Source organism: Pteropus vampyrus, unplaced genomic scaffold, assembly GCF_000151845.1.
Source record: "Pteropus vampyrus isolate Shadow unplaced genomic scaffold, Pvam_2.0 Scaffold714, whole genome shotgun sequence".
In the NCBI taxonomy this organism is placed as follows: domain Eukaryota; kingdom Metazoa; phylum Chordata; class Mammalia; order Chiroptera; family Pteropodidae; genus Pteropus; species Pteropus vampyrus.
In genome coordinates this window covers 168,455-192,034 of record NW_011889495.1, presented here as the reverse complement: position 1 = coordinate 192,034, position 23,580 = coordinate 168,455, and the positions used below count along the sequence as shown (strand labels likewise).

Sequence of the window (23,580 nt, the reverse complement as noted above, 5' to 3'; positions counted from 1 at the left end):
ATTGTCATACTGAGGAGGGGTGCTATTGGCATTTGGTGGGCAAAGGCCAAGGATGATGCTAAATATCTTACAGTGCACAGGACAACCCCTGACAACAAAGAATTATCTGGCCCAAATGTCAATAGTGCGAAGACTAAGAAACCCTGAACCCAACCTCAGTATAACAGCCTTGTTTTATACAAGAAGGTAACTAAAATCTAGAGGGATTTAAAAACTTCCTAAAAAGCCAAGATGATAAAACAGGCCTCATAACACCTTGTCCAGTGTTTAAGTCACAACACACACCCATGTATGTTGTTATACTAGGAAACAGGTGTTAAAAAGAGTGGGAACATCTTTATAAGGTGGCAAAACAAGCTATCTAGAAATCAAAGCTAATATTGAATAATCTTTCTTATTTTGTTGCTTAGTCTTTTTTGATGCAGATCTAGCGATGGCTCAAAACAAGAACTATGCTACAATACGTTTAAAAAATTATACCCTGATTTCATGGTACATAATACTAGATTTGTCATTTATACAACTCATTTATTGAACATGAATCTGAGAATAAGAAAAGTTACAATAAAAACTAGGAAGTTTGAAGATCAACATATGCATGCACACCCAGTAAATCCTTGGGGCAGGTCTTTCGAGCTCCACCAGCTCCACTCAACTTCTAAGCCCTTTTAAATGCTGGTGAGCTTTCTAATAACAAATAAATTGTACAAAGAACTTGCCTAGGGTCCTGATTTAGGGTCTAAATCTAAAAACATAAAACCACCTGGACATCTTCACACTCTTAAATGCACAAAAGGTGTGGGGGTGGGGGCGAGGGAGTGGAGTGATATTAACAGCAACATGGATTAGTTTTCAAAATAGTTTTTTGTTCTAATATAATTACAGGAATACAAAGACACATAGATATACACTCCTTACCTCCAATTTGTCAATTCAACTGATGCTTTGTCCAGTTTGACAAGCAACAATTCACAATAAAAACCTTGAAGGCTGAAGACACTGTCCTAAAAAAATGAAAGACCAAAAGTGGTAAGATTCAAACTGTGAAAGGCTGAAAGGAGACAGTGTGAGTCAGTGATACAGTGTACAAATAAAAGGTCTCAAAAAAGCAAGCAGCCATCTGTACACCTTTACAACCTGGAATTACAGTGAATGAAGTTTATGTTCGATAGATACCAGACTGCCTGAGCCACCCTTCTCCCTTCCCAGTCAGTCATCTCTAATGCCTAAGGCAGAGCTGGCAACAGCAGAAGACAGCCAGAACCTTTTCTGAGGTTTTGGCTTCAGAGAAAGCTAGCAAGAGGAACTTTAGTTGCATCCCTGGCAAACCATCAGGGGTCCCTAGGGCTACCCATGATATATTTATTAGTCATTATATTTTAATGGGTTTGATTACAAAACTGTTGATGCTCTTAAATGGAATTCAGAAAGGTGAGCCCAGCAATCTAGAAGAAATTAGAGGTTACACTGTATCTGATAGGCTGAGAGGGACAAAAGGAAAATCTTCTCCCCCAACTTCAGGTTAAGAACCTGAAGGGCTGGCACCTTAGACATTAAGAGTGAACCAGAAATTAATCAGGCCATACACTGACTGTAACTTGACCTTGAGTCATCTTGTGGGCTCAGAAAAATCTCGAAAGCTGAGTTTAGACTAAGTAATCCTGGATTCCCTCAAGCAGATGCCAGTAAACAAACAAACAAACAAACAAACAAATAAATCCTTTCTAGGAGATAGCATCATCCTTGGTCTCAATTGATTTCTCAAACAATTTTTCAAATCTAACACCCAGCATACAATTAAAGACAATCACACACACAAGAATAAGATAGAAAGCCATAGAAACAACAGACTCATGGAGACTCTAAATATTAGATTACCAAACATAGATTTTAAAATTATGTGTATATGTTCAAGGAAACAGATGAACACCAAACTTAAAGATCTCAGCAATGAAGTAGAAACCATAAAAAGCGACATAGCAGATTTTTAAAAGAAGCAAAGAGTAATTCTGCAACTGAAAAATACAAAAACTGAAATTAAAATTTCAATGAACAGTTTTAACAGCCAATGGACACAGTTGAGACAGTAAATAAAAAAATGAGAGAAAAAAGCTCAGAATGAAGAGAGGGTAAGAAACATGAGGGTATAATGAGGAGGTCTAACATCCAACCCAGTTAACTGGAATCCCAGAAGGAAAAGAGAGACAGTATGGGGCAGAAGCAATATTTGAATAGCTGGAATTTTCCAAAAATGATGAAAGATGTCAAACAAATTTAAGACTCTCAATGAATTCCTACTGAAAACTGACAAAGAAAAACTTAAAAGCATCCCAAGAGGGGAAAAGATTACTTTCAAAGAAGCACAGTTAGCTTAATTCTCAATAACAATAACAAAAATGGAAGCTAAAAGACTTTATAATGGTATCTCTAAAGAACAGAAAGAAAAACTGCCAACCTAGTATAGTACTGCAGAGAAAATATACATCAAGAATGAAAATGAAATTTTTCAGACAAAAATAGAGTTCATATCCAGCACACCTCCACTAAGAAATCATAAAGCAAAAGAAAACTGACCCAAAATGGAAGGTTACAGATGCGAAAGGAATGAAGAATCATGATAATGGAAGTAAGCATGTGAAAAATCTAATGGAACATTTGACTGTGTAAAATAATGTCTTATGGAATTTAAAATATGTACAGAAACTACTTATCTAAATACATAGAGCTTTTTGTAAAAACAAATATACAGAAAATTAAATTACAGGACAGCAGCATGTATGTCAGGAGGTGAGTAAATGGAACTAAGGTGTTTTTAATGTTCTTGTTTTGTTGCTATGAAAAATACCATTGGAATTTTAATAGGGATTACATTGAATATGTAGATTGCTTTGGGCATAATGAACATTTTAACAATATTTTTCCAATCTATGAGCACAAAGTATCATTCCATTTAGCTGTGTTTTCTTCAATTTCTTTCATCAATTTCTCATGATATTCAATATACTGGTCTTTGACTTCCTTGGTTAAATTTATTCCTAGGTATTTTATTCTTTTTGATGCAGTTGTAAATAGGATTTTCTTAATTTCTCTTTTTGACAGTTCAATATTAGTGTAAAGAAACGCAACAGATTTTTGAATATTGATTTTGTATCCTGAAACATTTACTGAATTTGTTTTTTAGTTCTTAACAGTTCTTTGTGGGTTTTGCCATTTGTTGACAACATGGATGGACCTGGAAAGCATCATGCTAAGTGAAAAAAAGAGAGAAAAACAAATACCATATGCTCTCTATTATATGTGAAATCTAAAAACAAAAACAAGTTTGTAGATACAGAGAACAGAATGGTGGTTGCTAAAAGTGGGGGTGAGAGAAATGGGTGAACTGGTTTTGTTTTAGTTTAAATTGAATAAAACATTTTTTAGAAAAGAAAGAACAGGTGTATTCCTTAACTCGTTTTACAAGGCCACCAAAACCTAACAAAGACAGTATAAGAAAACAAAATAAAGGTCAATTTCACTCAAGAACAAAGATCCAAAAGGATCTTAAAAGGAAAATACAATAATGACCAAACTGAGTTTATTCCTGGAAAGCAAAGTTGATTTAGCATTAGGAAATCAATCAATATAATTTCATTCAAAGAGCAACAGTAGGAAAAGCATTTGATAAAATCCAATATCACTCATGATATAAGCTCTTACCAAATCAAGAACAGGATGAAACTTCCTTAATCTAATAGAGTAGGAAAAAATTAAAGCAAATATCAAAGTTTTCTCTTTGAGAAAGAGAACGAGATAATGGCACTCTCTATTACCACTTCTATTCAATATTATAATCTAAATATTAGTCAAGCACAGTAAGAAAAAAAAGTATAACCATTTGAAAGAACAAAAAGACTGAAGATAAATTACTAAAAGTAATGAACATTTAACACAATTGCTAGATACAAGACTGATATACAAATATCAACTGTATCTTTACAAACAAAATGAAGTCTATAAAAATTTACAGTATGGAAAAAATACCGAATACCTATGAATACCATCTCATAAGATGTGAATGACTTTCTGGAGAAAATTATAAACATTACTGAGAAATTAAAGAGGACCTAAATAAATAGAGCAGTATATCATGTTCATGAACTAGAAAATAATACGAAAAAGATGTCAATTCTTGCTAAGTTGCTTTATAGATCCCATGCAAATCAAACCAAAATCTCAACAGGTTTTCTGCATGAATGTGTGTTATGTGTGGTATGTGGAAAGTAACAAGACACTAAAATTCATATAAATGTGCAAAGGGCCAAGAATAGCCAAAATTCTCTCAAAGGACAACCGGGTGGAAGAACTTGTTCTACTGAAAATCAAAACTTAAGATAAAACTGTGTAAAGAAGACAGTGTGGTTATCAGTGCAAGGACTAATGGAACAGAATAGACAGCCTAGAAACACAACCACAGACAGGGATATATTTGATTCCTGACAATAGCAGGGAAAAGACAGTGTGCTGTCCATGTGGGAAAAAACAATACTGTCCCCCTTTCCTCACAGGATGCACAAAAATCAATTTCAGATAGATGCTAAACCATACATGAGAGCCAAAACAATGAAGCTTCTAGAGGAGGACGAAAGAGAGTATCTGCAAAACCTTGGGATGGGAAAGGCCATTTTAAATTGAACCTGATATTTAGTTTAAACATAAAGGAAAATACTGATAAATTGGACTACATTAAAATTAAGAACTTTGGTTTATCAGAAGACGCATTAAAAATGAAAAAGCATGCTCTTGCAAGCAGCAAGGGATCGTTTATTTCTAGCATATAATAAAGAACTACAAATCACAAAGTCAAAATAGGCCAGGAAATACCTGACACATTTTTGAAGGAATTCAACCTAAAATAGTTATAAAAACACAAACCTATCTACGGCCATGCAATCCTGAACATGCCTGATTCCATCTGATCTTGGAAGCTAAGCAGGGTCAGGCCTGGTTAGTACTTGGATGGGAGGCCACCAAGGAAGACCAGGTGCTGTAGGCGTTAAAAGAACCACAAACATAAGTCACCTAGAAGATTTAGTTATAAATACTGACCCTTTCCCTAAGATTTAGAGTAAAAGATTTTACTATACATTAGCATTTAAAAAAATTTTTAGATGCCTATATTAAAATAAACCAGTTCTCCCATTCTTTCTCTAGTTAGAACTCTAAAACCCATAGTACTTACACTGAAAAAGTCCTATTTAAGAAATGTTTGCCTATGCCAAGACCATAATGACATTCTCAAAACTAAGACCTACATACATATCCATCAACAGAATGATATATAGTGATATATTCACACAACAGGATATATAGTAATGAGAAGGAACAGTCTATAACTACACACCATTTAGATAAATCTCACATTCATAATGTTGCACAAGGTAGTATAGTAGGATTCCATATAGGTAAAGTACAAAAGTAGGCAAAACTAATCTGATATTTTAAAAGTCAGGATGATAGTCAGGAGAAAGAGTGGAAGTGACCAGAAGGGCAAACAAAGGGGCTTCTAAGTGGCTGATAACATTCACTTTCTTGATCTGAGGTGCTGGTACCCGACTGTTCTCAGCTGGTAAAAATTCACTGGACTGTTTACTACTGATGTGCACTCTCTGCATATATATTAAACTTCAATAAATTCTCAGTGTGAAGAAGTACCTATTTTTAAAAACTGGTTAGGAGATATGAGAACAAAATGTTTGAAGTCCATCTCTTCGGGTCAAAGCACAGAAATCGAATAACTAAAACTTAAAAAGCATGTATTAGACATGCTAATTACCAAAAAATATTCATAGAAGTGTCGAACCAACTAGTGACTCTCAAACTTACAGTGACATTGGTTTGAAACAAATTACTACTCCCCAATAAATTGATTTATATCTAGATTTAGTGACTAGTGTTGATTTATAAAGGTCTAAGACAAGCAACTTGGTCTTCCAGGTTTTTATTAAATAAGAGGGTCTTTCAAACCTCAGAAAAGAATAGATTCACCTATCTAGTCAAATCTCCTAATTTTACAAATGAAAAAACCAAGGTCCTTTGAAGTTGGGTGATTTGTCCTCAAGGTTATAAACAGCTCTTGGTAAGTAGAAACAACTGAAGTTATTTAATTAAGTTCACTCCTCAACCAATTTTCTGAAAGTTCTAGGGGATTTCCACCACCAAGAAAGTTTGTTTACTGGAAGTGTCCCTCAGTACACACCTTATTCAATTAAAACATTTTCACCCAAATATTACTAACTCAGAATTAATTTCTTTGCTATCCATGACTAATAGCCAAAAGCTATTTCTGGGGCAGAAAAGATAAGACTTTCTGAAAGTAAAGTTCATAATGTGCAACCTAACAGATAACGTTCCGTTTATAATAAATGACAACTTTGACATCAAACTTAGGCATATGTGATAATTTAGAATGACAATGGCACCTATAGCATATGGTACCCCTGAAAAAGACTTTAAAAAATCAATCATGACCACAAACATTACATATAAACAAAAAAGTATGCTCATTAGCGACAAATTATTGTACTAACATTTCTTATTAAATCAATCATAAGTACTAAACTAATTTCTCCAACTTATTCTATTAGCTTCTATATCCAGTATGAAGTATGTTTCCTAACTTTAACATTTTTAAAAGAATGACCTGTCATTTTGAAGCTAAATCCATCAAAAGTTAACAGTACATAACAAATCCATTTAGTCCTGTGAAAACATATTTTTAAATTATAAAATGCTTTAGTCTCCACTCCATGCCCATATTCTTTCCTCTATCACATGACTCTCCTTTCATTTCAAATTATAAAGTTCGGTGCTGAGATGAATCCCTGCACTTGCCATCCCCAGGGAAAACACCTGGCCTTTCGAGAACCTACAGAAATCTTAAATCAGAGAATAGTTTCACGGCCACAGAAATTTATTCACTCAAGAACTGATCTCAATGATATAAACACAAACAATTAAAAGTGACTTAACAGGTAAATGCAACATGGTATCCTGGATTGGATCCAGGAACAGAAAAGGAGTTAAATTAGTAGGAAAAGTAGTGAAATTGAATAAAATTGCAGTTTAGCTAAAAGTAATGTACTAATGTTAGTGTCTTATGTTACCTACAAATGTACCATGGTTATGTATATACCTCGGTAAAGGAAATATAGAACTCTGTAGTATCTCTGTAATTTTCTGCAAATCTAAAATTATTCCAAAATGAGAAACTTACTTAAAAAGAAATGACTTAGTTTGAACTACCAAAAGTCGAAAAGTTTGTGCCTCAAAATTCTTGACCCAATCACATGTCCACAGTCAAGTATCTTCAAATAAGTGTCTCCCCATCCTCTCAAGGCCTAAATACGGGATGGGGACAGGTTCATAGAAGAGATTCTAAATGCTACCCATTTCTCCGATATTACTAAATAAACCCCAGAAAAGCCTCGAAAGAGAAAAAAAAAGATGCTTACTTTAGGCAGGGATGAAAATGAAAAGCTATGAAACCATTTCTCGTTGGAAAGGAAGATTAATCAATCCTATTTAAGTACAATAGATATGGGCAGTGAACTGCAAAGTGGGGAGGTATTCTAGAGGTCCTAAAACAGTAAGGCTTAACAGTAAATATGTAACATTTCCTATGCACTCACCTATGGGCCAGGTGCTGTTTTAAGCGCTTTACATATATTAACACATTTAACCCTCCTAAGAACCCTATAAGGTAGCCAGTAGTTATAATTACATTTTATAGATGAGAATTCTGTAATGGAACAGAGAATTGAAGGCAACTTACTATACTATACAGCCTTCTGAGGAGACAAGCCGAGAAAACGTTCCTGTCTGCTACAGGCCTTGTCCCACTACTTACCCTGTGCTCAGCCTCCACCAGAGAAGAAAGCCCTCTGCCCAAGGCTTGGGAGTCCTTGCTAGGATGGTGAAAGAATGTGATTCCACCATCCCATCTTCAAGATTATGTTCCTAATCTTTCAGTACCTGATGCACTCAGTGTACTCTTGTTGAGACAATATTATACATAGAAGCTAGTTTTTACAATATTATCAGTTTTCAAATTCAGATATGTTGGGCTGGCCTGGGAATCTGAAGGGCATATGTGACATTATTTCTGTGGGAAAATGGTGATTTCCAAAAAGAAACTCTTATAAATGGACCATTTAAAAACTGAGGATCCCTCTACAGGTTCTGGCCTTATAGATGCCAAAATTATCAGTAAAAATACTGTAGCTACTCGAATAATCCAGTTGCTCACACATCAAAGTGGCACACAGCTCCTTTACATAACACAACAGGAATGGTGTTACTGAAAAAAAATTAGTTTAATATTTTATGCATTTCCTTCACTGTGGCCAATTTTGGATGTATCCAGCAGTGAATATACTTCTCTCCCTGCCCTAAACTTTGCATTAAAAAATTACTACCAAATAAACAAATATATCTTACACATACACACACCCAGAACAGAAGGGGTGTCATCTCAGAAGGTAGCCAAAGTAGTAATAGTAGCAGCAATAATGAGGATGACAAATTAATAATAACGATAGGAGTAATAATACCGAGAAGAACTAACAGCATTTACCATTGCTAGGCCTGTCCTAAATATTATATAGCCTCTGGTTCTTTTAATCCCCACAAAAATTCTGTGATGTAGATATTACACTATCCCAATTTCAAAAATGAGGAAACAGGTCAGAGATTAAGCAACTTGCTCAAGATCACCGAGCTAGTTAGTGTCAAAAGTAAGATTTGAACATTTGAGCATGTTACCCTTAGAGATAATGTTTTTAACAACTGAACTCTATTAAAAATAAACACAGGATACTTACTCAAATTCATTTTTAAGACGAGAGTGGTTTAGAGACTCCCCCCCCCCAAAAAAAAGACCCATCTTGCCTTTTATTAGGAATATGTACTTCAACTAAGCTGAAATTGCATTTAAGGAGAACAAATTTAAAATGTATTTTGCTTTGCTTTTATCACTCTGAAATCCTTCAGTTAATTGAATACTACAAAAAGTGGTAACAGCATATAACTTAAACAACAGACTAATAAAACTTTATTTTAAGTCTACCACTAAGTAAACTAGGGTAAAATAACTGCAAGAGTTCCAATACCCTTGAAAGTATCAAAACAGCAGCAAGATATAGTGGGAACAGGATATTCCTTTTATGACAAAGAAAAACTGTTCTTTCCACAACACTGTAACTTCTGCTTTAATGACGAACATGGCCCTGGGATGGAATGAACCTCAATTGTTATGTCAAAACATGTGCCTAAATTCAAAAATTCTTTACTGACAATCTAAAAAGGCTATCAGTTTTATCTCCCAGAAAAGCCATCTGATCCGCATAACACATCTAATTTTGGAGACCTAAGGTGTGCTCCCTACCATGCCACTGAGTAATTAACAGAGCAGGCTCCCTACTTCCCCAACAACTTCTGGAGCACAGACTTAGGTTTTAAGTCATCTGTTTGAACCTCAGAACTTGCTTTCCCAGGAAACAAAGGTCTATGTGCCAGATTTCTGAGCCAGCTCACAAAAACTTAAACACTCCTAAAGGTTACAAAAGTATAACACCAAACCTGCATAAGCAATGTTTCTATAGGAAAATCTATTTAGCAGTCAACTCAGAATAAAAGCAGCTACCCCCTGCCCACTCAGTCCTGAAAGTAGAATTCTTCCCTCCCCCTGACTGGGAATCTGAACTCCCCTAGGACCACAGGCCCAGGCTTCCAAGATCAAGGTATGAACGAGGGCGGTTGGCAGTGCATTAGGCTCAGAGTTAAAAAGACAAAAATGCAGACCTGCAGTGGGAGGACATCCTAGGATGAGGAAGGCAAGACCTACTTAGGAGATCAGGATGAAGCGTGAGATGGCAGCTTATAGGAGAGCAAGGAAAAAGTGCTGAGAGTCCAGGTGGGCTGTAGAAGACGGGGGAAACAGTGCCTACTCCTGCAGCGGATGGGCTTTTACAAACTTTCCTCCTTAATGCTTAGGAGAGGGAAGGAAAAGAAAAAGAAACTGGGGCAAGAGTCTTGACACTGCCTCCCTCAATCTGGCTATTCTCATTCTCCTCAAGAAAGAATGGAGTGGGTTAAGGGGTCCTGACCGAGTCCCTCTTGAACTCCTGGAGCACAGGGATTCGGAAAAGGGAAGTAAACTTAGAGGACTTTCGTTGCCCTCCTTACCAGCTTCCACGCTTTAAGACTTCACTGTCAACTAGAAACTAAGGGAAAAGCTCCAGGTACTAGGAGGAAGTGTCAGAAAGAGAGGAAGGAAAGTAAGGAAAGAAATTTGAAACAGAAATGTTGAACAAATAATAGAACTGCCAATGAATGAAACTATAATAAATGTTCTTAAATGTTTACGATTGATTCATTTGGACAGTTCCAAATATTTCATTAGGTCCATTTCACTTTAGACAAATGAATACTTGTGGCCGTGGTAATAAATTAAGGTTTATTATGCAGAAGGTATGAAAAAAAGCTTCTCAATACATATGAGACAATTTCCTGATGTCTTTTCTTTGTATAGCAGCAATATAAATCATTTCAGGCTTTTTTATTTACTTGGTGAGTACTCAGTTACATTATCATTTGTCGATTTTTTTCACCCCAATAATCCAAATACCATGAGTAATTACCTTCACAAATAAGGAAGTGTATTTAACTCTTTCCTGGGAGTATACCCATAATGAAAAGCTCATTCAGACCAAACATTGCCCATCAAGACTCCAAGTTATCACCTTAAGCAAAGCTCCAAACTCTATATAAAACAAGCGCGCAGGCAGATGTGTCCTGAGAAGCACAGGACTTCTTTTTCCTCAGCCTCTATCTAACGCCCATGTTTCCACGAAGGCCTATTTAACTGAAAGCCCCCAAAGAATTTACTTCTTAAAAGATGGAACCGCAAACCCGAAATTCCATAACTTCTCCAGAACTTCCGGCCAGGAATAATTAATTCAACAGGTAAACCTAACCCAAAGACCTGTGGAGGATGAGTGCCAGCACCTAGCAACTTTTTCTTTCTTTACAAATTTCAGCTGCTATTCTTTCAGTTGAACCTTCTCTTGAGCAGAGATAGTGCCTGGATGGCAAGCTCAGCAGCATATCCAAGATGCAAGAGCAGGGGCCAGTGGGTGACAAAAAGTGACCAACAGCCATGCACTGGCAAGATGTTCCTGCTGTTTCACTGACATCTATGATACTGACAGGGAACCTAGAAGGTTTTTCACTTCCTAGCCCCACAGAAGATTATGCTGGATCCCAGAATAGCTACCGTATTTTCTGCAAACCACGACTGGGTCCAAAACTTCTATACTAAAGAGAAGAAAAACGGCGTCTGTTATCAAGTACGCCACTTGCTGGAGAAGGTAGGTGGGTGGCTCGGTAGGTGGGTGGGTAATGTGTGTGTATACCTCCAAGCTATGATATAGCAAATTCAAACCCTTATCAATAGTTGGTATTTTATTTTAGTAATATAATTTGAAAAACTATTCAAGACCAGAGTAAACAAAATATTTGATCTTTGAAGTATTTGGAGCATGCTGAAACTGGAGACAAAGCTATCGAAAACATCTGGATTTCAGATAGGTCACTACCGGTTACCAAGAAGCCTTACTATGGCTACTAAGAATCCTAACTAATCAGCAGACCTGCTAAAAATGTTACCTCTGGCTAGAAAATGAAGGTATCTTAAGAAAATAAAACTTGATTATCTTCAGACAAGAACACTGAAAGCTTTCAAGATTACCAACAAAACTGAAAGGTTTCTTTGTGACAAAAATTTCCATTTTCATAAAATTTGTATCGGTCAGCACATACACGTATGCAGAGTATAGTAAAAAAAAAAGCACATATTTTAGAATCAGACACACAGGTTTGAGTTCCAGCTCTGCAACTGAGCTTTATGACCTCAGGAAAGTTACTGAGGAATACTGGAGGTGTCCTTATCTGTACAACAGGGATAATGTTATCTTTAGCACAGAGTAGCTGTGAGGATTAAACACAAACATATGTAATTCACCAAGCCCAGTACCTGAATATACTGTGTTCGCTCCCTTCCCTCCAACACAAACTGTACGAAGCGTGGTATCTATAATTGAGAAGACTGTCAAATAAACCTGTGGAAAAAATTCAGAGTGACAGAACATAGATTACGTTCTGTCAAATGTAAAGACAAAATCACATATTTAATATTTAACTTCGCTAAAGTCTTGCCCTTAAGTCAGTTGTAGGCAAATGGGCGGCGGCGCTAAAGTTGAAAAACTTCATTATCACACACTAACAATTTAAAATTATGCTTGCGATCTTCCAGTGTTCACAGACACCACTACAAAACTTCCCATAGGTATGATGATGCCTTTTAAAATTTAATTCTGTGAAAAATTAACTCATCTCAAAAGCCCTTTCCCCATCTAAATGTTTTTCTTCCCTCAAATGTTCTTGTATACTACTGCAACACATTTGCAAAGAAAAAAAGTAAATCCCCTTATCCTTCCAAAAAAAAGTGTGCAAAAGAAGCTAAGTTTGTCGAATTGTTCTTTCCCATTCATTCTTGTTCTTTTACAAACTAGAAGCACATCACAAGCCAAAAGTGCTGTGTGACTGACAAATGCCACTGAAGAACACATGGAATTGACAAGCACTGTCTGGACCAAAGGTGACAAGTTTTCTGAAGCAATTTTTAAAAACTACGTTTCAGCAAGGACAGAAATGCTTTTTTATCGACAGTATGAACTTTTGACTTTATGTGTAGCTTACTTTATACTTTATAATATAGCCACCTTGTCCCCCATGCCACTCCCCAAAAAATCCTGCTTTTATGCACTTTAATGGGCTGGCACACAGTACTAAACTACAGAGCGTCACTGTTAATAACTCTAATCTGCTGCTGGACCTCAGAGGAGTGCTTATGTGATCTTCTTTAAATGAACGTAGACGATGTTTTTGCCTTACTACACACCTGACAACAATCATTTGCAAACCTCTTTTATAACAATTACTACTAACCGTCCCCACGTTTCTCAACACCCTCAACAACCCCAACCTTGGTGCTGTTAGTTCTCGTCCGCAAACGCCTTGCTAGGGCTTGAAGCCCATCCACATAGGTTCGCTCTTCCTAAAAGTCGAGGCGAGAAAGGACATCATCCCTTCGGTTCGGGGGGCGAAGGCCAACCCAGGCTCCCGGCCACTCCCTCTCTCCTTGGCCGTCCGGGACCGGCGCGCCAGGCCCTGCGCAGACCTCCCGCAGCCCCAGGCCGAGTCGAACCCCCGAGACACCGGCAGTCGCGCACACGCCCACCGCCCGGGCGCTGGGTCACCGGGACCATCCTGAGGAAGACCCTGGGGCCACCCCCGACGCCACAGTCGGGGCAGGTGCCGGGCCTCCTCGCAGACACTCACCCGGCAGCTGCTGCTCTCGTACGCTGCTGCCGCTGCCTCACCCTCACTCCCGTCCTGTTCCCGCGGGGGGTCCGGGCTGGCGCTGCTTCCCCGCCCGACCCCCCTTCGGGTGCGCACCGCGCGGGGCCCGGATACGGTGAGAGCTGCCACCGCCCCCTTTCCTCCCTCCTCCCTTTTCCCTCCTCACTCCTCCCTCCTCACTCCTCCCTTCGTGCGTCTCCTCCCACCGAGGTCCGCCTCGTATTTCCTGGATCCGGTCTCGGCGAGAACTAGGCAAGAGAACCGCCGGCTTCACGGCTCCCGTCGGGTGCCGTCGCTCGCCAGGCACAAAGATGGCACCACTAGGCACTTGCCGAGGAGGATCTCGCGAGGCTTCCCTCACAGCAACCGGAGGGCGGGGGCCCACGGGAAAGATGGTCAATTAGAGTAGTCTGAGCCGGCTTCTGAGAGAACGCTCTCGTATGTCGGCAAGGGGCAGTACTAGAGACAGCGGAAGTTATTGCGCCTGCGCACGGGCGTGCGCTCACGCATGCCCAGAACAGCCCCTCAAATAGCACCCAGTGCTTGGTGTTTTACCTGTTTCCTCTAGGGGCACGGAGCAGAGAAGGAGGGGTCGGTGGAACCAGGAATGAAATTCCGGAAAGGGCTGAGCAGGACCCGGCAGCGAAGTGAGAGGCTTCCCTTAAGGCTGAGTTATCCCCTCAGAGCTCAAAGGGCCAACACACTTTGGAGTGCCCGGGAGTCCTCTCAATCCTTTCCTTCTTACCCTGCCTGTCACCGAGTATTCTTTGCAAAGTCTCAGTGCCTTCATCTTGTTGTCGATTCGCGTTATTTATTGAGAGCTTTCTGTGTGCTTGGAGCTGTGCTCGCAGCTGGCAGCCCCAGCCCTCCTGTTTCTCACATCACCGTCTAACTTTCTCTTTCATTTTGGCGCGGTGTGAGCCTTCCACATCTCATACTATTAACTGCTTCTGTTCCTGTTTTAATTTTCCTCACTCACTCATTCATTATAACGTGTGTCGTTCAGAGTTTCCTATGTCCCAGGTGCTGAGGAAACACGTGCTCTGATAAGGGAGCTATTGGCCTGAGGAGGAGATGGATGGGGGGTGGGGGGGAGTGACAACACTTAAGCACAGTGATAAAAATGAATACAGGGGAGTGACACACTGGGGGCAGGGTGTCATGAAATATATCAAAGAAAAATTCTTGAAGGGAGTCTCACAGGCATAGAATTTAGTAAAGTGGGTCTCCGGCCATACTACCCTGAAGGAGCCCGATCCCGTCTGCTCTTGGAAGCTAAGCAGGGTCAGGCCTGGTTAGTACTTGGATGGGAGACCACTTAGGAACACGAGGTGCTGTAGGCGGTGAAAAATAAAAAAGATAAAGGATCGTAAGCTGACAAGATCCTTGCATTCTATGAGGTCAACCAAGGGTTGCCTCGCCTAAAAAAAAAAAAGGATTTAGTAAAGTGAATTAGGGCGCTGTCAGGAAACAAACCATCCCGATTATTTTAACAAAGAATTTAAAGAATTGATCATTAAAAAAAAAGAATTGACTATTGGATAACTGAAAAAGCAAGAAGAGAACTGAATATATCACAGAGATAGCAACTGCGGGAAACAGCTACTATGTCTAGAGCTTGAGAAACCAAGGGAAGAGGTTGGGGTTATTACAGTTTAGACATTTAGAGGATAGGCTTTGCAGAGCTGAAACTCAGATCTATGAGGAGGGACCTGCGTCTGCTGGTACTGGCGTCTGGCGGCGGGGGATGGGGGGAGGACGGGGCCGGTGGGGGTGAGCTCAAGATGCTGTGTCTGTAAGTGTGGGCAAAACTGCAAACTGGATCTAACTACTGCTGTGGGAAGGGACTGCCACTGTCCTGAGAGCTCCTAATTTCCCTCCAGCCTGGTGATAAGAATGAGACATGTAAAGCAGAGCTGAACTTGACCCACATTCTGAAGCAGAGCAGTTCCCGTGTTGAGAGCCATTCATTTTGGAAGCTGAGGCCATTCACTGCTGTCACCCGTCCCACATAGTGAGGACCGTTATGTTAAAACATTTGTAGAAAACCTTCAAGTTCAGAGTTTCATGCCAAACAGACCTGCCCCAACCAACTTATAAACCCATGAGTGAGAAATAAATGGGCAGTCATATGGCACTGAGACTTTTGTTTATTAAATGGCAAAGTGGACTAATACAGCAGCTCTTGTTCCACAGAGTGAGCAAGAGTTAGTCTCCTTCTGTCTTCTTGCTCCACCATCCCTAAAATGTTATCTTTGTATATTTGATCCAAAATGGCTCAGCACCACATCACATTTCAGTCGTCAGGAAGGGGGAGACCTACCCATTTCCTTGATGGGAACAATCCAGAAGTTGTTAACATCATTTATGTTCACAGCCCATTGGAAAAAAACTTAATCATATTACTATATTTACCTGTAAGGGAGACTAGGAAACGGTGGTCTTATTCTAAGCAGTCTTGTACCTAGCTAAAAATTCTATGACTTTAGAAAAAAGGTTGGAGGGGACAACCAGCAGCCCCTTAAAATAATCAAAACCCAGAACTTGATTTAAAGTTATATCTTAATCCTCTCTTATCGGTGAGTTTAAAGTCAAAGAAGCAAGTATAATCCTTCTCTTTCTGTTCCTTAGGCTTCTACTTCCCCATTTTGCTAACCAGTTTCTTCCCTTCTAAGGATGAAGAAGGTGGGAATGGAGGTGGGCAAGTGATTGCTTTACAAGTGCAGTCATAAGATGGCTTCGTCCTCTCTGCACTTGGCAGATACCTAAAATTGGCTCTTTCTCTCTTCGTTTCATTTGGGGGTTCTTTTAGACTCCCACTAGGAATATTTGACAGCACATCTGAAAACACAAATAATGTTCCTTCCTCTGTCTGGCCTCTCTTTCCTCAGCCCCTGGTCTCTTTTACTTTTTGATGCTACTATAAGTCCTCTCTTGGTTGTCAATGCCTTCTATGTGACTGGCACCCAAATGCTGGCTCTCTTATGGGGCGAGCGTGATTCTTCAGCACCCTCCTCAAGGCACAGTTCTTTAATATGGACTAAACCTTTTCTAACTTCTTCTCAGCCCCTGCCTCTTGTGGAATACACAGCTTACTGCCAGTATCCCCTCACGCATTGGCAGGACACAAGCAAGAGGCTCAAGCTTATTTGCTTTCTGTGACATTCACTTGATTCATGGGTAATTCATATATCCTTGCCATGCTGAACAACAGACAAGGTGCCCTGTCTTGTTGTTCCAGCAAGTTGCTTGTCTTCAGAATTCTTCTGGCAAGAAGCAGATAGCAATGTCTCTGCTGACTCCAGTCTCCAAACTTCAAGGAGATGTGGTTGGTTCTCCCTAAAGTTCTCTGCCTGGTTTGGACCTATAGATAGCTGTTGTTCAGTAACCGAACAGCTGGAAGATGATACATTTTGAAGACACTCTTCACTCAACTCTCAGAGGCCCCCTTGCTTGGCTTTGCCTTCCTTAATGGAAGAAAAAATCTATAATACTCCCTTAAAGATGGTCAGTAATAAAAAAAAAAAAAAATCTCCCTTCTAGTCTTCCTTCATTCAGGCTGGGGAGGTGTTTGGGTGATAGTCATAGAACCGGTTTTGCTGCCTTTTGGTGAGCCTTTAGAGAAGGGCCTGGAAACTCTTTAGAGTGTGGTAGAACTTAGCATGTATTTTCTTCAGTTGTATTAGATACACCTTCTGTACAATTTCAGATATTTTTGACCTCATATGCTGTATCAGTAATCTATTACCAGGTAACAAACCACTCCAAGACATAATAGTCTAAAATAATAACCTTTTTATTTGCTCATTATGCAGTAGGTCAGCAATTTGGGTTGGGCTCAGCCGGGCAGCTCTTCTTCTCGTCTCACCCAGGGTCACTCATAATGACAAGAATAAAAGCTACTCATGAGACCAACAAGGGCTCTTACCAAGTCACTCCCATTCCACAGAGTATGGTCTAAAACCTAAAAAGTTAGCTGAGCCTTTAATGGGCCATTTCATTAGGCCATACACTTCTGAGTGATGAGGTATATATATGATGAGACCAGTAGTTCTCGTGGTCATGTGCATTTTCTTTGCAGTAATATGGGTCCATTGGTTTTAGGTAACACTGTATGGGAGACCACATCAATAGATGACCATTTTGTAAACTCTTGAATGGTAGTGCTGCTGGGGAAACTGAATAAGAAAAGCAAACTCGTAACAAGAGCATGAATCACTTCTGGAAAGGATGAATTGCTCTCCCACAGTCACACACACCCCATATGGAAGGGATCCAAAGTAATCAATTTGCCCAAGTGGTTGCTGGTTTCCTTGAAAAATTGTGCCATACTGTGGCCGTGTTGGTTTCTGCAGGTGGTGGGTTGGGCCAGTAGTAGCTAATTGAGCGTTGGTGAGAGGTAGCCCTTGTCGGGTGTGTAGGGTGAGCCTGGGTTTCATTGACAGGGTCCCTTGCTCTTCTTTCTTGTAGAGCAAGCCTACAAGGAGTGTTGCCAATGACAGACTACTCAGGCTGCTTGGTGCCAAGCAATCTGGATTTAGGGTGCCAGCTGTTTGTAGGCATTGTCTGGGACCTTGAGACTGAGGGATGGTACAGTCCTCTTGGAAGGGGATAAAGTCCCATGGGAAGCTGAGCTTGGGTATAACCCATCCCTCTGACAGAAGAGCAGATCCTTGATTCCAGTTAGCTTTTTGCTTGCAACTCAGCGTGAGTTCAGAGAATCACTTCCAGACAAATGTGTTCTTTGTACTAAAATACTCAATTTGAATTACTTTACTTTTCACTTCCATGTAGACCCCTCGATTGATTTTTACCTTGTGATTTGGTGATTCTCATTGGGAAGGAGTTTCTCATAGTCTAAATTTTTTCCTATATTCTATCTCCTTCTTTGCTTTCCACCTACCACTTGTCCCTGTACTAGCCAGTGCCCTAAATAATGAGTGTGTCAGAATGCCTTATGAGCTTTCTGGAAGAACTAAAGGCAGCCTATTCTAATTTTCCCTTTTATAAACTACAAGGAACAACAGAATTGTGCACTCTTATACCAAGACACTTAAAGAAGGGAAATAAAATTATTAATTCAGTGCAAAGGATGAAGAAGTTAGAGACACCAGTTGCCCATCATCCCCACCCTTTTACCTCTGGTTCCAAGGCAAGACGCGCTCATTGTCTCACGGTTCAGCATTCTCTGACTTGGGAGTTGTGTATCTGGTGATGGATAATGAGCTAGAGCTCCTCCTGGAACGTGACTCACCCATACTCACTAGGACTCTTTTTGGATCAAGCCAGAGGAATAGAGTTGTGTCTTGGGCCATCACTTGAACTGGATGGATATAGTACACCAATCTCAGCATCTCCAGCTGATGACCAGGATCAACCTTTTCCCTGCTGGTCTCCCACTCCTAAACACCAATGTCCCCATCCAGTGGCCAACTCCCCACTGGCTCGTCTCTACAAAGGCTGTCATTTCAGGAGTGGTAATCTATCTCTTAGAAGAAAGAGCTTAATTAAAATTGGTTCAACATCTTTTCTTTTGGGAGGGTCAAAGTTTAATTAATAGTAGGAATAAATCTTTAGGGGGCCAGTTTTCTTGACCAGTACAAAGTAATCTCTAATTTCTCTTCCCAAAAAGTTCATTTCTAATAGAAAACATCCTTATTATCTACTTCTAAATAAATTCATTGTGACTCTCAATTCATCTTTTCTTAATGCTAGATAACCTCAATGATGCTCTAAGAGAATTCTCATATACAGACTAACAATTGCCTACCTTCCTCAACTCTCTAGATGGGAGAATCACAAATAGATTTCTTTAAAAAAAAAAAATCTTCTATTTGGTGAGCCAGTAAGGTAGATTTGCTACAGATCCACTGGGTGAATAACAGTGGTAGGAGAAAACAGGAGAGGAAAACACTATTTTTGACTAGGCAGGTAGAAGAGAATGAGTGGGTAGGTGAAGTAGGAAGAATTCGTAAGTAGTGAGCTCATTAAGATTATAGCAATAGTAGAGAGCATTTGTAGTGAATACTGTGTCACTCGACCAAAATTTCCTCTTCAGGGCAATATACCTATTCCTGGGTTGCTGGGGCTATTGCTTCCTGACAGCTTATATCTATGTTCCTCACTGGCAATTGCCTTTGCTTTTGGGGATCTGTGCTCTCTCAGTGGACACCCAACAGCTAGTGATTGGCTATTGTGGAAATACAAAGTCTTGGATTTCTTGCAATAATTTGGAACAACTCTGAAGGACCGTTCCAGCTTCAGAGGTCCATATGAGATAAGCTGAAGCCTTGGTTGCAGCCTAATCATGGGTCAGTGTGTCCCTCTGTCCAGTCTTATTTTCCTTAATTCTTTACATGTGTATTTCCCAAGAGAATTTCTCAGTAAACCTTCTGTGCTCAGTTATTCATATCGAAATCCATTTCCAGAGAATCTAACTGAAGACCACTGTATACTAAACCTCTGTAAACTGGATTGAGTTGTTTTATTGTCTCGCATCTACCAGCCCTTCTAGGAATTGTCCCATATTTCCCTTGGTGGAGGGTGTGAGAGTCTACTCCCTTCTTTAAGTCTATGTGCCTCTAGTGAAGTTGCCTCCATGTCCATATTATTCAATACTGGCCAATCGGAGCCTCACAATCCTTAGGCCACAGTACCACAGTAATTGATTCAGGGTGGGCACATGACTTAGGCAGAGCCAATCAGATGCAATGAGACTTCTGCTAAGACATCCAAGGAAGACACTCTAATTTTTCTCTAGAGGATGAAAGACCTGGAGTTGCTACAGCAACTCATGACTGCAATGGGAATTCCTATCTAAAGAATGGTACCAACACAAAGGAAGTGAACTGAGAGATAATAAGAGAGAGCGAAGGAACTAAGTTTGGGGGATGTTATTTAAATCCTGCATCAATCAATCAATCAATCAATCAATCAATGTAAATTCCTGCATTGTGCAGTACTTAAAACCAGCCCTATCTCCTATGCTATTCAGTTACATGAACTAATACATTTTTCTTTTGCATGAGCCTCTTTAGGACACATTTTCTGTTGCTTGCAAGCAAAAGAATCTAAACTGATATATTGTAAATGAATTTGAGTACTGAAGACCATGATTGAGTATAGGGAAGGCAAAGTGACCAAAAATATTTATATTCTGTGTTAATAAAATAAATCCCATCCTTTGTCCAGTGCTTAGTGCTCTACAAAAATAAGTGCTCAAGGTGAAGTATTAAATTAATTGTAATTCTACAAAGGAAACAAACCTGGAGAACCTAAGGTGACACAGTAAGTTTGGACAGAGGCAGTAGTTAAACTCCTCCTCATCAAAAGTAAATGATTTATAAATTAATACTGCTTACAAAATATAACTGAGAGCCTTCTTTGCTCTTGGGTATACTAGAGCCAACCCTACCATACATATAAAAAATGGCTTCTGTTTCAATCACTTTCTTTCCCAGATGGTCGAGGTCTTTCTGAACCACAGTTTTGTTTTTGTTATTTTTTTTTTCATAGTGTAAACAAAAAAAAGATTCTACAGAAAGTAACCTCGCAGGGCGATCTGATCATATTCTTAAATGGGCAGGTCATGGTGGGTAGTCATGCCCCAGGCATATAGTAAAAGGTTTATCTTTGCCTTAAGCAAGCCCTGTCCATTGCTTTTGTGCATCTGGGTTAACACATATTTGAAATAAGCCTAACTACCCTCAAGAGAGCACATAATCAACTATCCTGTAATCTAGTCCTGCCTTCCTTTCTCCCATCTTCATGTTCTTTACATTACCTCTTTCATTTCACATGCATAAAAGAAACTGCAAAGTTGTCATTCTTTGGAGCATCTAAGAACTTGCTTACAGGCAATTGTCAGTTTTGGCTCAGATAAACTCTTATAAAAATTCTCTACAGATTTGGATATTTCTTACATCGACAATAGCAAACATAGGACAGTATAAAGAGACATTTAACAGATGAAAATTGAGGTTAAGGAAATTACCCAAGGTAAAGATAACTAGTCCAGCCAAGATAGGAATTCGGCCCTTCTTTTCCTAAATACAATGAGCTCTCTGCCAGAAACAGCAAGTATCATTTACTCATAGACTTAGGAATTCCTTCATTGTTCGACATATATTTATTGAGCCAGGTTCTGAGGATACAGAGATGAATAAGTCAAAGTCTCTGGCTTCAAGATATTTTCAGTATATTGGAGAAAGATGTCACATAAATATATAAGCATAATGGAATACAGCAAATGAAACTATAGTTCATACTGTTAATAAAACAGAATTCAACCGAGTAAATTTGAAGATCTAATTGGCTTTATTAAGCGATTCATGAATCTGGCAACATCCCGTCTAGTAATAAAAGGGCACTTCTAGGGTTTGTACAAAATGGAAGATTTTTATAGGAAGAACAGTGGAACAAGGGAGCTAGTAACAAAAGGAAAGAAAGGATTATTTTGGGGTCAGAACATATTTTCTTTGAGTGAACAGAAGGGGAAGGGTTCTTGTCATGCAGATTGGGGGATAGAGAGGGCCCATGTAGGGCACAGAGAGGTCCCATGTGACAGATTACGTTACTGGTGCTTGACTAGAAAATTCCAGACCAGTCGATTAAGATTATGCTTCTGGGAGAGTGAAACTGCAATTAGATCAGGTATTAAATCTAGGTTTGGTATCATAGGTTTTTAGCATGAGTGACGCCATTTTGGGCCTGTGGTTTTTCTCTTTAACAATACCTTTAGTGTTCTAGAAACTATGGGTCTGGAGGAAGTTTTTAGGAGAGTGGGTATTGGGAAAAGTTATGGGAAGGAGACATTTGTCTGGGGAGATTGTCCCCAAAGAGGTCATGTGTAAAAACTCATTTCATTTCATGTGTAATGAAAATGAGTAAATATATGTTCAGTTTTTATAAATGAAATAATAAATATTCAAAATTGAAGTTTATCATTATTTGGATTTTACCAGGGAGAAATTAGGTAGAGAGTTTGTAAAGACTTCTCTTTTTGCTACCTAAAAAGATCATTTGTTTACTTTCAAATCTTATGCTCTCAATCAGAGACTTCTCTCTAAACTCTTCATTACATAATCTTCTGACCCATTGTCATGAGCCTAGAGATGTGGGAGGGAAAAGCTGGGAGATGGTAAATCAGGGATGCATGAGAGTTGCTCCTTGTGATATTGTGATTTATAATAAATACATATTTGGTTTTTGTCCACATTCCTGGCACAGAGCTCATAAAACCGCTGGAATTTCCTAAGTGATAAGAGCTATAAAAGTGCCTTTTGTTAGTCACAACAAGCCCCTTTCAACCATACCTGAGTTTATATTAATGAGGTGACTTTTGGAAACTCCCTAAGATGGGGGCTGATTGCCAAGGAAGCCAACCCTGTGATTAGAGGGTTGGAATATTCAGCCCCACCCTCCAACCTCTGGAGAGGGGAGAGAGGCTGGAGGTTGAGCTAATCACCAATTGCCAATGATTTAATCAATTATGTCTGTTTAATGAACCCTCCATAAAAATCCAAAAAGGAATTCTGGAGCTTCTGAGATGGTGAACACATGGAGGTACCAGGAAGTTGGTGTGCCAGAGAGGGCATGGAAGCTCCATACACCTTCTCCCATATCTTGCCCTAGGCATTTCTTTCATCTGGCTGTCTCTGAGTTATATCCTTTTATAGTAAACTGATAATCTAGTAAGTAAACTGTTGACCTAAATTCTGTGAGATGCTCTAACAAATTAATCAAGCCTAAGGAGTGGGTCACAGGAACCTCTGATTTATAGCCAGTTGATCAGGAGCACAGATACAAACTGGACTTGCAATGGATGTCTGAGGTGTGGCAACAGGGGACAGTCCCACAAGACTGAGCCCTTCACCCGCAGGATCTGATGCTATCTCCAGATAGATAGTATTATTGACTAGAACTTAGTCATATGACTACGTCTAGTTTCATATGTCCAAGAAACAGGTGAGAATGGGGTTGGGTGGACAGCTAGCAGACTCTACCACAATAGTGTATGTAAAAATTGTTTGTAGATTCTTACTTTCTTTATAATGTCAAACAGTTTTCATGTTTCTTTATAGTCTTCATTATTATGGTAGATTTTATTGTCGTTGAAAA

The 23,580-nt window shown here is 39.4% G+C and overlaps 1 protein-coding gene and 2 pseudogenes across 9 annotated transcripts in view; 2 read left to right on the top strand and 1 right to left on the bottom strand.

Annotated features, from left to right (window-relative positions):
* The window catches only part of TAB3 (TGF-beta activated kinase 1 and MAP3K7 binding protein 3), a 56,006-nt gene extending 42,097 nt beyond the window's left edge, over nucleotides 1-13,909 (bottom strand). For 3 of the 9 annotated variants that reach the window (XR_002778252.1, XM_023526131.1, XM_011385410.2), the window contains exons 1-2: nucleotides 13,668-13,909; nucleotides 12,074-12,158 (exon numbers count right to left, since the gene is read on the bottom strand). The gene's annotated coding sequence lies outside the window, so the exon portion shown is untranslated. Of the gene's footprint in view, nucleotides 1-918; nucleotides 1,005-12,073; nucleotides 12,159-13,440; nucleotides 13,609-13,641 lie in introns of those variants that run through there. The other 6 variants (XM_011385408.2, XM_011385409.2, XM_023526128.1 and 3 more) reach the window with 6 other exon arrangements.
* Nucleotides 4,917-5,035, top strand: LOC111733992 (annotated as a pseudogene).
* Nucleotides 13,910-14,685: 776 nt separating the features above from the next.
* On the top strand, nucleotides 14,686-14,804 carry LOC111733987 (annotated as a pseudogene).
* Nucleotides 14,805-23,580: the final 8,776 nt, after the last annotated feature.